The sequence below is a fragment of the Mustela nivalis genome (genome assembly GCF_964662115.1).
Source record: "Mustela nivalis genome assembly, chromosome: 10".
NCBI lineage: Eukaryota > Metazoa > Chordata > Mammalia > Carnivora > Mustelidae > Mustela > Mustela nivalis.
This window is the reverse complement of record NC_139029.1, coordinates 72,265,854-72,282,860: the sequence shown is the minus strand read 5'-3', so window position 1 is coordinate 72,282,860 and position 17,007 is coordinate 72,265,854.

The following is a 17,007-nucleotide window of genomic DNA, read 5'->3' as shown; positions in this document are numbered from 1 at the left end:
TCTTAGGCTGAGCTGAGCTATTAGCACAAAATTGGTTATGAAGGAATCAACAGTGTTAAAGAGATTTTAAAGATTTTATTTATTTATTTGAGAGAGAGACAGAGAGAGAGTGCACAAGCAGGGGCAAAGGGAGAGGGAGAAGCAGGCTCCCTGCTGAGCAAGGAGCCCTATGCAGGGCTCCACAAAGGGTTCCATGGGGCACTCAATCCCAGGACCCAGAGATCATGACCTGAGTGGAAGGCAGATGCTTAACCGACTGAGCCATCCAGGCCTCCCAACAGTATTAAAGAGACTTTGAACCCACCTCTTCAAGATTTTCATGAAGTTAAAACTCCATGAGTGCTAAGGGAAAAAATGATATAAAAATATACTATAAAGGTTTAGTTTAAGTACTACAAAGCACTATGTCAACATGAACTCTACAAAATTTCATGGTTCTCTTCTCAATAATTCAGATCTGTTTTTGAAAGTGTGTATTTATATAAAAAAAGAGAGGAACTCTAAAGCTGGCATAATACTGTCAGCTGTTGGCCATATGGAAAAATTTAAATTGTCATAGAAGCTGGCCAGTTATAAAATGTTTTAGATAGATGTTTTTTTAAATCAAATTTTAAGCATTTGAGCAATATGCTCAAAAATACATTGGTGAACTACAGTAGCAATTGCTTTGGCTGTAATGTTCATGGTCCTTCCATATGCAATTTTTTTTTTTAATCTGACCTGCATAACAGGCAATGGAATATTGGTTTGGTGGGGATAAAGATGTTAAAATGGAAAATTTTCCAAAAAATACATTTCTTAACTTTCATCAATAGATACGAGTGGGTAGTATTAACTGGATGCAGTCAGGTATCATTATTAGGTATAATTTATTGAACATCTACTATGTGCAAGGACCTATGCCAAGCCCTGCAATGCCCATGTTGTATACATAAAGGTACAGGATAAGAAAATTGTGTTTGAACTTAATCCCAAACCTAGCTTTGTCTAATTTCAATTTTTTTGTGTGTGCATTTAGCTTTTAAGTTTATCTCATTAAAATCACCTTGCTTCTTTTCATTGTAGAAAATTTGGAAATATTGAAAACAGAGCAATAACCAAATATTGAAAATAGTATCACCTGTGTAGGCTCACCACCAAAAAATGACTACCTTTAGTATTTTGAAGTGTTTTCTGTTCTTTTTTTTTTAATGAATATGCATTATTAAACTCTTTTTTGAAAAGGGAATCATGTTGTTTTGTGGCTTTCTGTTTAATTAACAGCATTTTCAGACTTCTTCATGTTACTGAATACTTTGACAATTTTTAATAGCTGCATAGTATTTCATTTTATGGGTGTTCCATAATTTAATCAATCACCCTTTTACTTTTACAAACATAAGTAATTTCCATTTTTTATTATTATCAGCAACTCTATTATCTTTGTCAATAAACATTTGTGCCCATCTCTGATGATTTTCATAGAATTAAGTGGTAAAAATAGACTTTGGGGATTAAAGCTTATAATGTATATTATAAATTATCATCCAAAAATGTATCAGTTTACATTGGTACCGGCAGTTGATGATAGCTCCTTTTATTTTCTATATTTTTGCTAACACTGGATATTTTTTAAAAAAATTTATAATTTAAACTTACCATTATTCTGTGCTGCCTCTCTGTGCATTCAGATTTCAGGTGTTCCCATGAAACATTCTAGATAGTTACCAATCATTCTGAACTTTATTTATTTATTAATTTACTATCAAGTCATTTATTTATTTAGTGTACCTGTGATGAGCCCATGTTATGTGCCAGACTCTGTTTTAGGTGCTTGGGATTGAGTGGTGAATGAAGCAAAGGTCCTGCTCACATACAGAGTCCATTATAGCAGGCTGATTTTGCTGAAGAATCACTACTATAATATAAAACAGCAAATATTTAATGTTCAGGCATATCCCTGTCACATACCATATCATATTTACTTTAATCATTGTCTGTCTTGCTAATCAGAGAGGTTCATGGCCAAGTCTAAGGTATACAAATGTATAAAACTAGTGTGATAAATTAGATTATCCTATGAGTTTAATATCAGATTATTAGGAAATGACAAGTCATATTAGAAACAGGTTTCATGCATGTTTAGTGGCTTTATAACATGTGGTTTAGTGTTACAAGTTATTTGATACATTAGGTGTGCAAGTTTAGTTAAAAATATACAGAATTAGTGTGTCTAGGTGGCTCAGTCGTTGAGCATCTGCTTTCGGCTCAGGTCAGGATCCTGGGGTCCTGGCTTCGAACCCCGCATCTGGCTCACTGCTCAGTGGGAGGCCTGCTTCTCCCACTTCCCCTGATTCTGTTCCCTCTCTCATTGTGTCACTCTCTGCCAAATTAATAAATAAAATCTTTTTAAAAAATGTACAGAAGTAACAGGAAATTTTAGACTCTTGCAGAAAAACAACTTTTGGGGATAAAAAGGAAATAAACAAAAAGTGTCTTAGGGATAAAGAGAAAAGGGATAAATGAACTTTATGACCTCCTTAGTGCTACCCATTGGAATGTCTATAACTGAATCAAACCATTTATTATAAATAGCACCCTGGCTTGAGAAGAAATCAGGTTATGAGAATGCCATGGTCTCAGGCTAATGTTGTCTGGCTTAACTAAATGTTTCAAATTCTACTTTTAAAATATCTTTGTGACTAAGATCACACAGCTAAAAGGGACAGTGACACTATGAATATGTTCTTTTTTCTCTAATATGGAAAAAAGAAATTGTCATAGACAGACCTCTCATAATTTGTTTTTTTGTCATTTAAAAAAATTTCCTTTTTCGAAAAGTTTGGTTTTAGAGTAAGAATTAGTTTGTTTTAGGGAAAGATATTTAACTTCAAGGAAATGTTCCGATGTATTTGCTACCTTAAAATGCAAAACATGTTTAGTCCTGTTTTCCTACTTTCCTCTACATGTTTGATAAATGCTAGATGGTAAAGTGATGTATTAACTTGGGACCGTATTTTCTATCCCAATGATTTGGCTTCACTCACCAAACATACTGTACACCAGATTTTACAAACCACAGGAAAACTGGCACAAATTTTGAGTATTTTGCTTTATAAAATGAGACACTGTATTTACTAAAGTTTAAAAAATGTTTTTTGATATTGTTTCAATAAATCTCTGGCCTTGAAACAAACGCAAATAAAATGTTTAAGCTTTAAGCATTTGCTATCAGTAAAATTTTCGATGTCTTTCAAATAATCTGAGAGAATGTGGAGATGGAATTCAGTTAAAGCCCAGTTAGGTCTTTCAAATTTCCAATGCAAAAACTGGGGAAGTCTTTTTTGAATTTAGAAAACATTATTGAAGTATTTGGTTTATAGATAGGAATCACGAAGAGATAAGATACAATTCTGGTGTTACATTTATGTCTCAAAGACACATCTAATCTGTAGTGGCATAAGAAATGTAGTGGAGGTATATGTTGCTGAAAATCACTGTAGCATCACACTTAAACACTTAGAAGCCAAGGCAGTTAATATAATTTATATATACATAAACTAAATTATATCTATACTAGAGACTTCTTGGATAGAAACACTTTTACCCAGTATTTTAATCAAGTATGCTATCATTTCTGCTCCATTCGATGCATACAGCACACAAATTTGCTGATATGTGTTTCACTTAATGGTTGTAATATGTGTAATGTGCTATTAATGTCTATTAGAAATACATATAAGAGTGAGAAGGCACTTTAATCAGAAATAGTTGCTATTTCTTGAAATCAGAAAGATCGCAATAACAGTGAGGTAGGTTGGTTCTATTTTTTAAAGCGCTAGTGCTCTTGTCTCTGAATTGAAATAGTAATGCACTCATATTCTTATTCTGCATAAATTTGCATGACTAATTCCCAAAGCTTTAATTTGAAGTAAGTAAAATAAAAGGATGCAAACCTCTTCTAGCTGTATGCATGCCTGATATTTAGAGAAAGCACTCGTAACAGACTTTGAAAAAAATATTTATTTATTTTATAGAGGGGGGAGGGGCAGAGGAGAAGGAAAAGGGGAAAGGGAGAGAAAAACATCTCAAGCAGAATCCCCACTGAGGATGGAACCCAATGTAGGGCTCAGTCACACAACCCTGAGATCATGCCCTGAGCCCAAATCAAGAACCAGTAGCTTAACCGACTGAGCCACCCAGGTGCCCTATAACAGACTTTTTAAAGTATCAATTTGATTACATTTCATGTCAAGGGATGAGAGAATAAAAATAGGAAAAGAGTGGGTGAGAACAAGAGTGAGGGAGGGAGAGAGAAATCACAAGTGTACTTATTAATAAGTGTGTGTGTGTAATGGCTTTATTGAGCTGTATTTCACTTACATATTTCATCCTTTTAAAGTGCTCAATGTAATAGCTATTAGTCTACTTAACAGTAGACTACAGTTGTGCAACAATCACAACAATGTCTAAAACCAATTTTAGACATTTTTTTAAAAGATTTTATTTGTTTTATCACAGAGAAAGTGAACATGAGTGGCAGATATCGACAGAAGCAGAGGGAGAAGCAGGCTCCCCGGTGAGAAGGAGACCGACTTGGGGCTCATCCCAGGACGCTGGGATCATGACCTGAGCTGAAGGCAGATGCTTAACTGACTAAGCCACCCAAGCATCCCAATTTTAGGGCATTTTTATCATATAACCATTAGTGACTAAGCCACCCAAGCATCCCAATTTTAGGGCATTTTTATCATATAACCATTAGTGGTTGCTCTCCATCCCCTACTCCTCCTAGATCGTTGTACCTACTAACTTGCTTTGTCTCTATAAACTTTAGTATATTTGCAGGACAATATCCAATTTTATTTCATTTCATAGTAATTGGGTCTCAATGTTATGTTTTGTGTTTCATGATCGATTATATTGATCCTATTTTGTTTTGGAAATTTAGTTTTGAGTAGAATTCCAGCTTTTTGATGTTTATGAAACTGAGAAAATTTCAAATAAATATCTAAAATTATTAATAATTATGTTGGAAAGGACCAACTGTGTTGTTTAATTAAATAGGATGGGGTTCAGTTCAAGCACTTGATTTGATATTTTTACCCCTAATCTCAGCTGAACCTAGAGAATGACAATATTAAGTAGGAAAGAAAGGCCCAATTCTCAAATTTCCCATGGTATAGATTAAATTGTCATTTGAAATTCGCAGCTGTTTTTTAATTTTGTCAATCACAAATTATTGTCCCCTCTCCCAACCACAATAATCAGACACAAAGTTATGGAGCAAAAGATGGCTAGGCTTTTAAAGATTTTACAGTCTAGGTGAATCTGATCTTGCTTTCATTTTCTAAGCTCATTTTCCTAAGAATTAAAAACAATCTTTAAAAAATTAATACCACCAATAACTCCATTACTCTGAATCTCCTCAGCATTTATTTCTATCTGTATCTGCAACCAAACCGGGGGGCGGGGAGGGTAGGAAGTTGCTTCTCTATTTCTCTGTTTTCTGTGTTCTTAGAAACTGCATTCATATTTGTCCAACATTTTATTATTTTAAAAAAATGCAAGAACAGGACTTGCCAGACACCCAAACACCAAAATATGTAGCTAGCAAATTGTTATAAAGTGAAAACCATTGTGACCCCCATCTGAGACAAGAAATAGAACTTTCCAGTCACCCTGGTGCCTCATCTCATTGCAGTCTCTTCTGAAAGTAGGAATCCTGACTCATGTAGTCATCTAGCAACTTCTTTATGGTTTGCTCACTTCTCTAGTCACTATAGGATAGTCTTGAATATTTAAAAAAAAAAAAAAAAGAAGAAGTCTTTTAAGTATCTTTTAATGCACAATTAAAATTTAACAATTAACCTATCTTTAATTTATAATCTCTCTGTTTAAAAAAGCCCTGGGGGGCGCCTGGGTGGTTCAGTGGGTTAAAGCCTCTGCCTTCAGCTCAGGTTGTGATCCCAGGGTCCTAGGATCAAGACCCGAATTGGGTTCTCTGCTCAGCAGGGAGTCTGCTTCCTCCTCTCTCTCTGCCTCCCTCTCTGCCTACTTGTGATCTCTATCTGTCAAATAAATAAATAAAAAAAGTCTTAAAAAAAAAAAAAAACCCCAAACCCTGGGCATTTGTTGAGTTGCCCACAGCCTATATTTCTGATTCTATATTCATGAAGCAGTTCTACATATTTCTCTGCCCTCTCTGTATTTCTTGAACATTGGCAGCTGGATCCAGAGGCTGGATGAGATGTGGTTTTAATTGTTTAGCAATATTATAGGTGGATACTTATATATATACTTTTCATCAGGGGGCACATGTTATCTGGTGTTGCTTTTTTGCTGTTTTTGATTGCTACTGATGTTCAACTTCTGGATCTATTAGTTCAATGAGTGTAAAATGGTGATATTCTATCAAGTTGTTTTTATTTATTAGCTGTAATTTTTTTTTAGAAGATACTTTTTCTTATCTATTATCTATAATCAGGGCACCTGGTTGACTCAGTTGGTTAAGCATCTGCCTTCAGCTCAGGTCATGATCTCAGGGTCCTGGGATGGAGCCTGGCTTGCTCAGCAGGGAGTCTGCTTCTCCCTCTGCCTGCTGCTCCTCCTGCTTGTGCTCACTCTCTCTGACAAATAAATACATAAAATCTTAAAAAAAAAAAATGATCTCTAATCTACTGATATAGAGCACATAGGAAAGACAGGATTAAATCTTGGTATTTTTCTTTTATTTGTTTGGTGTTCAAGACAATGAACTGATTTCTTGTCATTTACTGAAGATGGTTAAATTTTTTAGTTCATAACATTTTTCTGAATTCATGGATTTAAGCATAATTTATAGATTTCAATCCATTGTATTCTTATCCTTATTAAATAAACTCATTTTTTCCTATCTTTGAACCACCATTGGGTTCTCCCCTTGTTTCCCGAGTTATATATATATGTATCAGTCTGTAGTCTGATCATTTCCTCGCTATGTTCTAAGCCAACTTTGTACATTTACTATCCTTGATCCAAATGAAGTTAGCCATGTCTCTAAACATCCGTAGTTTCATTTAAAGGGAAATTGTATGCTGAAGCTAACTTCTGCATACCATTATAATGGTATTCATTGATTCTGGGTTGATGCAGACTTACTATCTTAAAATTCTGGAAGTCTGAAGTCCGAAGTCCGAAATGGATCTCACTGGGCTATTATCAAGGAGAGATTCTCTCAGGGAATCTGTTTTCTTGTTCATTCCAGCTTTTAGAGGCCACCTGCATTCCTTAGCATGTGACTCCCTTTCTCCATCTTCAGAGTGAGGCAGATTGAGTCCTTTTCCCATTTACTCTGGTCTCCTTGCCTCCTTCTTCCACATTTAAGGACCCCTGTGTTTGCATCAAATGCACCTATAAAACCCAGGCTAATCTCCCTATCCTAGGTCAGCTGATTAGCAACATTAATTCCATCTGAACTCTTAATTCTTCCTTCCCAACTTCCAGGAATTAGGACATCACTGGGAGGGGACGTTATCCTGCATATCATATGATTTATTTATTATTATTATTTTTATTATTTTTTTATTAAACATTTTTAAGGATTTAATTAATTTATTTGAGGGGTTGGGAGAGGAGCAGATGGAGAGGGACAACACAAACAGACTCGGCACTGAGTATGACCTCAATGCGGGGCTTAATCTCAGGACCCTGAGATCATGACCTGAACTGAAACCAAGAGTCAGACATATAACCGACTGGGCCACCCAGACACCCCTATCATACAGTCTTAATCTATCTATCATAAGAGTGGTCAGGGAAGCTTTGTTTTGGTTTTTTTTTAGGGATTGACATTGACATTGAAGCTTGTGGAATGCATGGGGATAAGCAGGGTGAGGATGAAGGCCAGCAAGTGGGAGGCTGTGGCAATAGTTGAGATGGGAAATGACGAGGGTTTGGACAAAAATGGTAGCTGTGGAACAGCAGATAAATGGATAGATTCAAGATAGCTTTAATCCACTTTAAAGTGCTGAAACGTGACCTTGTTATCTCCAGTTGTTTTGTTTTGATGTTAGAACATTCATTTTTCTGCTCTTGTTTCTAAGGGCATCTGTGAAGTGTTCTTGTTTTAGAGACTCTGAAAGCTAATCCTAGAAGAATCAAATAGAATGTTCTCCAAAGGAGTTATCTCAGACCCTTCTGGATGTAGTTATGGACGTGGGTTTCAAATTACATGTATGTTTCATGTCCAGTGGCCACGGGAAGCACAGCTTGGCTTCTGATGCTAAGGGACTTCGGAAGGTTTGGATCTCTGAGGTGATGGCTACACTTCTACATCAAGTAGTTTTGGTTTTCTTTGGTCAACCTCTATATGAAAAATCTTTAAAGGGCCCAATTCACAGTTTTGTTGCCAAATGGTATATTTTGGGCCTAGAGTTGTTTAAAACTGAATACCTGGGACTTACAGAACAAGACTTTTTTCCCCCAGTCTAGAAGTATTTTGATTGGGTATTTCCTCATATGTGAATCTCTATATATTTTATTATATATCCACAGCTCTCGTTGTACCCACATTGACTTTCTCCTATGTCTGGGTTTGTGTGATACATTGGTAGAGCCTGTGGCAATTTGTGTTTTTTTCTACAAAGGACAGAGATTTATAAGCTACTTTTGTTAGAAATAGAGTGGAGTAAGAAGAATGAGGGATCTGGAAAGGGGAGCAAGCAGTTCTTAGAGGAAAGGAGTAGATCAGTTTTCTGCAAAGACTCCAAGCTATGAAGGCAGAGGTAGTGTTGTTGGAGGCCCAGATGACAGAATGAAGGAGGAGTACATTCTGTCCATTTTCGTGAAAGGCTAGGGAGGTTCACGTAGTGAGGTTTGAAGATAACGTAGCCTCACTTTAACTCTGTGGCCTTTGCAGTTTGGGTTATATGAATATAAATGGGACACAGCAGCCCAGGCGGGGAATCTTTATTTTTTAATAATGGCACTGGTAGCAATGTAGGTGAAAATTTCCCTCAAGTGACGTCCTGAGCAGTAGAAACCTAGAAGCAGGGGGTGGGGAGATGAGGCACACTGTAAATATAAGACATGGTATTGGGAAGAACAAGTGGGACACCCCCCAGCACTCCCTGAGATAGCTTGAGGAGACTGATTGGAGCCCGAGGTCCAGCAATGTGCAAAGGTGACAGTGACCTTTGGGTTGTGGTTCTTTAGGTAACCTCACTGTTTTCAGCAGTTTGGAGAGGCCTGGAGGAAACTTGGGATCACAATTGTTATATTTTCTCTCTTCTCATTCAGAACAAGGGTCTAATATTCTATTGGAGGCATCATGGCTGGAGCAGATTTGGAAAATAATTTGTAACGTTCATTTGATGCCTGACATACTGCTTAGACTACCTGGATATTTGAGGAGTGGTGTTATTAAATTCAGAGGTTGTTGGAATATCCACAGCCTGAGACCTGCTTTGTTTGGGAAAGCAGAAAAGAGCAAATCTGATCCTCTAAGTTTTCTAGATGTAACATGTTATCAAAAGAGTAGTGCCATACTCAAGTTACATTTTAGAGATCTGGCAGAAAATTGGAGCTTTATACATATTGTCCTTTTAATTTACACAACAGCTGCAAAGTAGGTGTTACCTCATTTTCAGATGTAGGAACTGAAGTTCAGAAATATTCAACAGTTTTGCTAAAAGTTACATAACTATTAAGACAGGATTTAATCAGGTATCTGTCTCCTTCCATTATTCCCTGCTGCCTATTTTATTTTATTTTATTTTATTTTATTTTATTGAGAGACAGCGAGAGAGCAAACACAAGCAGGGGCAGAGGGAGAGGGAGAAGCAGGCTTCCTGCTGAGCAGGGAGCCCGAAGCAGGGTTCTCTGGACCCTGGGATCATGACTTGAGCTGAAGGGAGACGCTTAACAACTGAGTCACCCAGGAGCCTCTGCTTCCTCTTTAAGGTAGATGGACAGTGATAGAACAGTGCAGAAAATGACCCTTTCAGGTTGGGTTCCAGTGTTGTTCATGCGCTCATGCGTTTCTAAGACGTTCATGCGTCTTACAAAGACTTGCATTAAGAAACAAATGGAATTAAAAATCTCTCTCTCCTCCTCTCATCTTTGTTGGAGTTACTACTTCTTGGTAGTGTCTATACCTTTATTAGACACTGAAGCAAACATTCTAGTGCAATCTTTGCAAATGGTTTGGAAACAGTGGTTTCTTTGCCCCTCCTTTTTTTTTTTTTTTAAATTGAGCCTACTTTTAATAGAACAGCTACTGAAGTTTTGAGGTTTATTTGTTATAGCAACTAGCATTATGCCAATTTAAATGCCTCCCTTTTAATCATGCATTTAATTTTGGTTCTTTTGACTATCAAAAACAGATGTCTACTTAGGCTGACTGAAGAAAAAGACTTTTTCCAAGTGGACTGAAATCATAACAGAAAAGCTCAGTTGTTTCTCTTGTAGAATCTTTACTTCCAGTTGAGCAATTGTGTCTTTCTTAAATTTACCAATGCTTCTCATTCTATGCTTTTTCTGAGCTCTCTTTTAAATGGCTTTGGCCTGCCACGGATCTTACCCAATATCACGAGTATTTTCACATGCACCTTTGTTTCTAACTAATCATGTTTTTAAAAATCTTCTCCAGGGGCGCCTGGGTGGCTCAGTGGGTTAAGCCGCTGCCTTCGGCTCGGGTCGTGATCTCGGGGTCCGGGGATCGAGTCCCGTGTCCAGCTCTCTGCTCGGCAGGGAGACTGCTTCTCTCTCTCTCTCTCTCTGCCTGCCTCTCTGTCTACTTGTGATCTCTCTGTCCAATAGATAAATCTTTAAAAAAAAAAAAAAACTTCTCCAAAATGGAATCTCCTTTGTCTAGTTTGTTTTTTAACCTGGGGTAGGGGTAGAGGGAGACAGAGGCTTTTTTTTTTTTTTTAAAGATTTTATTTATTTATTTTGACAGACAGAGATCACAAGTAGGCAGAGCAGCAGGCAGAGAGAGAGGAAGGGAAGCAGGCTCCCTGTTGAACAGATAGCCCAATGCAGGGCTCGATCCCAGGACCCCGAGATCATGACCTGAGCCAAAGGCAGAGGCTTTAACCCACTGAGCCACCCAGGCACCCCGGGAGAGAGAGTCTTAAGCAAACTCCATGTTGAGTGAGAGCCCACTGCAGGGCTTGATCACATGACCCTGAGCTCATGACCTGATCTGAAACTAAGAGTAGGATGCTTAAATGACTGAGCCACCCAAGTGCCCCAAATGACCCTTTTTCTGATGTATGATCAGAAGTTCCAGGGGCACCTGCGTGGCTCAGTGGGTTAAGCCTCTGCCTTTGGCTCAGGTCATGATCCCAGGGACCTGGGATCAAGCCCCACGTGGGGTTCTCTGCTCGGCAGGGAGCCTGCTTCCTTTCCTCTCCCTCTGTCTGCCTCTCTGTCTACTTGTGATCTCTGTCGTCAAATAAATAAATAAAATCTTAAAAAAAAAAAATTCCATAGTAGCCCAACACTATGTCACAACACCTATGCCCTTCACTTCAGTTCATCTCATCATAAACGTATCATTTCACATCATCACAAGAAGAAGGGTAAACACAGTATGATAATGCACTTTGATAGAGAGAAGGCATATTCACATAATTTCATTACAGTATTTGTTATGGTTGTTCTGTTTTGTCATTAGTTATTGTTAACCTCTTTCTGTACCAAATTTATAAATTAAAGTTTATCACAGGTGTGTATGTACAGGAAAAAAACAGTATATATAAGATTTGGTACTATCTGTGGTTTCAGGCATCAACAGGGGGTGGGGAGGTCTTAGAATGTATCTCTATGGATATGTGGGGTGGGGGAGGTGGCTGTTGGGGACCAGAAAGAGACAACCCAGAAATGCAAAATTGTGTGAAGTGTGGAATCCCTAACTTTGATGTTAAATTTGTATTTAGTTCACAATTAAAATGGACCTTGATTTTAGTGGTGTCTATCAATGGAGCATACTGACAACTATTTACCAAATGACATGCTATAATCCTATAAAGATTGGAGTTCAATGCAGAAAGAATTAATACTAAACTCCCACACTGAGGATTGTTTGACTCACCCAGTCAACTAATATTTATTGGCTCCTATGATCCAGTTAGGAGTTGGGTTGCAGTGATAAATTTTAAGTAGCCTTTGTCCTATAATTTATCAGTGGGAGAGAGCAAGGAGATTACTGCAGCATTATATCTACAGTAATTACCCAAAAGCACTGATGTCGAGGAAAGATAACCAAAAAAATACCCAAGAGAGAGTGGGTTTGAGTCAAGACAAGCTTTTCAGAGCTTTGCTAGGCCTGAGCTGAGTGTTGAAAGCGAAAGGTATAACCAGGTGAACGTGGAGCTGGACAAGAAAATGAACTGCCAGGGACATTTCTGGGTGTGCTCTACTTTCATGGTATGGGGTTCCAGCGTCATGGCTGTTACTTTTACCTCAGAAGCAAACAATTAAAAAAAAAAGAAGAGAGTATAGTTTCTATTAAAGATATCAGTTCAAAACCCAAGTAAAGCAGAGCAAGGTCTGGTATTCTACATATTTTCCTGGCCTCCAGTGGCAAATGCCATATTTCATACCCAGATGTGACCATAAGGGACAATTGTAACCGCAGCATGTTGACTCTGAAATAATTTTTGTATGCTCTTGAAAAATACCCAAAGGGACCTCTAGATCTTCCATATTTATTTATTTATTTTACTTTTTAGTGTTCACTTTCTTTTCATGACTATTTCCCTGATTTTTTAAAAAGGCATGTAGTTTTAATAAAGTTTCCCAAGTACTTCTGAGTTCCAAATGGACTCAAATTCATTTCATTTTTATGGGCTGCTGGTCTTTAATCTCTTATCACAGAATCAGAAATGTACCTGTTACATACTGGTAAATTAGTTATCAATCCCTTGGGCAGTATATTTTAATATCAGTATTATAGGGAAGATGATATAAATCTTGTGTACAGTATTATTAGCTTAGGCAGCTGCTGACTTAAAAAGGCCAGTTTAACAAGTCACCACTGTATTATGTTTAATTAGGTACAGTTTATATAATGAGGTGTTCAGTTCTAATGGAAAGACATGCTGTGAGCAGCACATCTGCAGGAATAACTATTACAATCAGCATTGCAGAGACCCATGGAACTGCAAATTAGACTTACTTATCTAGAAATAAATTACATCCCAATGCCTTCATAAAGCTCATTAATTAATTCCACTGGCATAAAGGTCTTTTTCTTAATTTCATGTTCCATTAGCATAATAAACACAATTTGAGTTACAACAGTATGATCAGTTTAATGGATGCTATTTATTTTAGTTTTTTATTTAAAGTCCCGGTAACGTAGAATTAACATCAATATGCTGCTTGGTCCTTTATTAAAAATTCCCATAGGATAACCAACACAGATGTTCAATACAGCATCATATATTTGCTGCATTTTACGACTCTACTAATTGGCCATATGGAAAGGTGTTGCTTGGGTGTAATTTAAAAAAAAACCTGCTAAATTATATGGATTGTAATAATTACAATTAGTTTATATGTAAAGTTGGATAGGTTAATACATATTGCCTATTGCAAGCAAATAAGAGTAAACAAACTTTTGGTACTATGTTTATTTTTAAAAAATCCATTTAAAAGAAACTTTGACAGTATCTTAAATTCTTTTTAAAATAATAAAGAAGGATTAACTTTGCTTACATTCTGAAATTATACAACATGGTCTCCCTTGGTGAAGTATGAAGTGTTAGACACTTATATATTTTTTAAACTGATTCTGTGCACATTATTAATATAATATGACATTAATATATTTATAATCATTATACTATGAAATTCTGGGTTAATTGAACCTACTAATGTCTAGTATATAACTATCAAATACTTTTTGAGTGATCTTATATATAGTATCCTAGTGATGTCCCACATTATATCTTACTGTTGAAATAAAATGTGTTGCAAAACAAATATAAAATTTCTTTCTTGAGTAAAAATCTTTATTCCTGTCACGTTTCCTTTTTTTCCCTCAGTGTATCTTTTCTGCTACAAAACATAATTTATGTTTTTGTTATTGTATTTTTACTTTTGAATATTGACTTATTTTCAACATTTAATTAATCTGATATTTTTGTATAGGCCACTATGGCTGTGTAACAAATTATTTTCAATCTTGGTTGCTCAGACAACAACAATCATTTATTATTGCTCCTGTTTCCTATGGAAAGGGCTCCACTGGGCATCTCTTGGGATCCCCCATGCATTTGCAGTCAGATGTTGGCTAGGACAGAAGGCTTGACTGGAGGTAGATGACCCACTTTCAGGTGGTTCCCTCACCACTGCTGACAGCTGGCTATGAGTCTCGGGGTCCTGCGTCTATGGATCTCCATGAGGCTGGTGGGGTGTCCTCATGAGACAGCAACTGACTTCCTCCAGAGTGAGAGATCCTGAGGCTAAGACAGACACTGAAATACCTTTTATAACCTAGACTTGAAAGTCAAATGCTATCACTTCTTCATATCCTATTGGTCATGTATGCCAGCCTTAAGTCAATGTGAGAGAGTAATACATAAGAAATGAACACACGGAGACAAAGTCCTTAGGGGCTGATAATCATAGTCCCCTCCTTAATAATGCATGTCCCTCTCAAATGCAAAATGTACTTCTCCCTCTCAAACCTCCAGAAAGTCTCAGCTGTTGAAGCATCAGCTTAAGCTCTAGGACCAGAATCTTGATATCTAACTTAGCTTCAGATACAAATAAGGCCACTTAACTAACAGTCCTTAAGTGTAGTTTCTTATTGGAAGACCTTTGAGATAAAGCAATGTGTTACCTAATTCTCTATCCAACCAAATACAGTGGTGTCAAGGATATCAGGATAGCCACTAACTCTAATGTCTCATTCGTTCATTCAGGGAAAAATGAGAGGCACACTGGTCCCTGCTCCAAAGGATTCTTTCTTTTCCTTTCTTTCTTTCTTTCTTTCTTTCTTTCTTTCATCTATCTATCTATCATCTATCTATTTAACTTAAAAAAAAAAAGATTCTATTTATTTATTTGAGAGAGAGCATAAACAGGGGGAGGGGCAAAGGAAGGGGGAGAAACAGATTCCCCCTGAGCAGGAAGCCCAACACAGGACTAGACCCCAGGACCTTGGGATCATGACCCGAGCTAAAGGCAGACACTTAACCAACTGAGCCACCAAGGTACTCTGCTCCAAGGGATTCTGAAGCCCAGTTAGGCACACACTGCCAGTCCCTGGATTAGGTCTCAGTTTTAAAGCCCAGAAATGATTCCCTTTGGTCTTTGGGCTTTTGGTTCTTCCCCTTGAATTCTCCTTCCTTTTCAACAACAATAACAACAACAAAAAATGGCCTCCAAATGCCTGTCTCTATGGCAGGCATCTGACTGAAATTTCATGAATGACCCCAAATGATAACTTCTCAATGGAGACCTTTCTGAATTCATGATCCACAGACATCACAAGAGTTAATAAATGATTATTATGGTGAGAAGTTATCATGTTTTGGGGAAACTGTAGAACCATAATAACGGATACCGATTTTAGTACCAGAAGTGGGGTGTTGCTGAAACAAAACCTGAAAAATATGGCCATTGCTTTGGGGCTGGGTGGTGAGTAGAAGTTGGAAGGGGCCTGAGACTGTTAATGGAGCCCTTCAGGAGGCTATTCCAGAAAGAAAGTGAGAAACATGCTATAGTAAGCTGGAGAAAGGAGATTATTGTTAGATCTTTATGGAAGTTTCAGCACTGTCTCTTGTGGTAACATTGGAAGTGGAAAATGTACTTCACAAGATGAGTGAGCTATCTAAGGATATTTACAGGCTGAGTGTTGCCACTGCCACCTGGTCATTTCTTTTGTTTAGAGTGAAGCACAAGAGGAACAAGATAAGTTTAAAGAAGTTCAGTTAAATCCCAAAGAGCTGAATTCAAAAAATAAAATTGTTTCTTATGCCTAGGCTCTCCAAAGAGCACACAGTACTAAAAACAAGAAAAGGCTTCTGGGCAAATATCAAATCCAGGCACTGGCAGGAAAACATGGTGAAGCCAGTGTGTGTGACCATAAAACATTTTGTGAGAGAACTCAGATAGATTTAAGGAAGTGCTTATAACAGTATTAAAAAAAAATTTTTTTTAAGATTTTTATTTATTTTTTTGACAGAGAGAGAGACAGTGAGGAACACAAGCAGGGAGAGTGGGAGAGAGAGAAGCAGGCTCCTCTCCAAGCAGGGAGCCCGATGTGGGGGGCTCGATCCTATGTCCTTGGGATCATGACCTGAGCCGAAGGCAGACACTTAATGACTGAGCCACCCAGGTGCCCTAAATTTTTTTATTTAAAAGAAAAAAATCCCTGTACAGACTTTAAAAGCATTCTTCACAAACCATTTCCACTGGACAACAGAGCTTCTAAGAATATTCAGTGTGGTTTTCTGCAGCAGCATTATGAGAAACTTACAGTAGATAAGGACATGTTGAAAGAAGATTTATAGGTGTGGCTTTTCTCTAGCAGAGTGAAACTTAAAAAGATTTATAGAAGACCCACCAAAGTTTTAAGAGAATTGTATTCATGGAACCACTGCCAGCTTGATCTAAAAGGGACAAGGACATTTCAAATTAAAATAGGACTTTGGACTTCCAACCTACTCATACTGGAAGCAGAGTGAGGAAACTCTATTGCAAGGATAATTAAGAGCCATTTTGAGAGTGATCTTTGTGAATGTATATGATGCGTTATCATTTAAAATATATGTGCTGTGACATTCATTTTAATTGTACCTGTTAATGTCTAGTATAGAGTTATCAGCTCAACTTTTTTGTTGATCTCAAATGTAAAGTATTATTAGAGTTCCATATCATATCTTGCTGCAGAAATAAAATGGAATTGCAGAACATGTTTATATATTTTTATTGTCTAGAAAAGCTAGTCATCAAACCTTTCCTTCTATTTTTTCTCACTGCACCCCCACTATGAAATGCAAAATTCCATGGTTATATTGGAAATTCTTCTTA